General features: G+C 57.5%; 1 protein-coding gene across 5 annotated transcripts in view; it reads right to left on the reverse strand.

Annotated features, from left to right (window-relative positions):
- The window catches only part of Fam193b (family with sequence similarity 193 member B), a 35,392-nt gene extending 33,502 nt beyond the window's left edge, over positions 1-1,890 (reverse strand). For 3 of the 5 annotated variants that reach the window (XM_026782880.1, XM_013349186.2, XM_005355250.2), the window contains exon 1: positions 1,750-1,890. The gene's annotated coding sequence lies outside the window, so the exon portion shown is untranslated. Of the gene's footprint in view, positions 1-688; positions 882-1,749 lie in introns of those variants that run through there. The other 2 variants (XM_026782877.1, XM_026782881.1) reach the window with 2 other exon arrangements.
- Positions 1,891-1,896: the final 6 nt, after the last annotated feature.

A 1,896-nucleotide genomic window follows, 5' to 3' on the forward strand; every position in this document is an offset into this window, starting at 1 on the left:
GAAGAATTAGTAAAGGCTGTAATTTTAGGGAAAGCTGTATTTCAATAAAACTGAATGTTAAGACACTATCCCAACTTTCTGGTCTCTCTATGGGGCAGTAGCCTGAAGTAGTCTCTATCTGTTGGGAACGAAAGAGGACAACAGACAGCTTCACAGCCCTCTCTTCTAGCTAATAGCACTTTTGGTAGGGGTGGTCACAATAGGTTAGAAGGGGAAGTGACCTTTGGCTGAAAGCTAGACCCAGCAGAGGCAGAGTCTACCTTCTTAGTCTTATTTGACTAGGCTACAAGGCAGGATGATGGGAAGGCTCTGACATTCAAGAAGCTGTGGCATTTTCATTAATTAAAAATCTTCTCACCGTGATACTAGACACAAAGGAGGCCAGCATCAAAACTGGGTTGCACTAAACACAGACTCTGGGCTGTTCTCCTTCTAGTCATCTACTGAGTGCTACTGTGTAAAGGCAAAGCCTGGGATAGGGACCGAGAATCACAAGCATGGCATCCTCGAGACCCTTGTGTTTACATTTCAGTGCGTGGGACAGACACACCAACAAGTTTCATCCCAGAAGGAGTGGTGCCACCAGAGGGGAGCAAAGAGGGCTGTGGACACAGAGGGCACTTGGTATAACTGGGGAGGTCAGGGAAAGCTTTCCAGGAATGGTACCCCAAATGGCATCCCCACTCACATGCACAATTCCAGAGATTCTACTAGAAGGCTGTCAAGAGCCATGCCTTCTGGCTGCACCAGCCTCCCAGAGTCCCCTGCTGCCCGATGCAGTGTCTGCAGAGCCAAACGCATCTTCCGCCACGCCTCATCCTCATCCGGGCGCTGCATCCGACCCTCCAAGACTCCTGCAGGGGCCTGCCTTCCTCGGCAGGCTCAGCCAAAAAACCAACTCAAAACTCTTTTGTCAGAGCAAGCTTGGGGCAAGCCACCCAGCCCCGGGTGCCACAACCCTCCCTGAGCAACTGTGGCCCACGCAACCCCCGCCTCTCCTGTTCTCTCTTTCGCTCAGACGAAAGTGACCTTCCAGGTGGCAAGCTGGAAGCTTGAGAATCCTCCGGTGTACTCTTAACTCTCACAGGATTCACCAAACTAGGGGCCTGGCGAGGGGCGGGGGCGGACAGTGGGGGGACACCCTACGGGACAGGAGGTAGGGAGGAGAACAAGGGTTTCCTCCTTGGCGGAGTTGTTGTAACAGTCTTTGGGGCAGCCTGCCTGTCTGCTCCAACTGTTCTGCTGGGTGGGGAAAGGGGGGAGGTCCCAGAAGGCAGATGCAGAGGTACAGCTGTTGAGGGTAGTGGCTGCAGACAGTGCTGGGAGAGGAACGAAGCTGCTGGGGGCGGGGGCGGGAGTGGGGGCGCACCCAGGCTGCAGCCCTGAGGTTCCAGCGCCCTGAGATGATCTCTTAGGGGCCGGGGGAATCGCATGGGTCCGAAGGAAAGTGGGGGGCAGACAATCGGGCTGCGGTCTCAGGACCTACGCCAGTCCCAGCGGCCCGGATGGCCAGAACGTTTAGCTCCGGAGTAGGGGCTGAACACGGGTCACAAAAGGGTTGGCTGAGCTTTGATTCTGGAGAGGGGTCCAGCCTCCATTCCCGGCAAGGGGACTGAAAGAGTCTGCTCCGGACTTGGGATCTGGCCCCAGCCCGATAGTGTGTCCATGCCCAATCCCGCCCCACTCCCCGCTCCCGCTCCGGGGAGGTGAAAGCAGCCGAGCAGTCGGAGTCCTCTTGCTCGTTCCTACCTGAGGGCCTGGAGCCAGCTTGGGCTCGTCCTCCTCCCTGGGGCAGTCGCGATCCCGCTCGGCAGGAGCCTCCGGGGGCCCTGCACCCGCTCCCGCTTCCAGGCTCGGCGGCGGCTGCGGCTCGGGCGCCTGGGGCTTCTGCAGCCC

The sequence above is a fragment of the Microtus ochrogaster genome, chromosome 16 (genome assembly GCF_000317375.1).
Source record: "Microtus ochrogaster isolate Prairie Vole_2 chromosome 16, MicOch1.0, whole genome shotgun sequence".
Taxonomy (NCBI): domain Eukaryota; kingdom Metazoa; phylum Chordata; class Mammalia; order Rodentia; family Cricetidae; genus Microtus; species Microtus ochrogaster.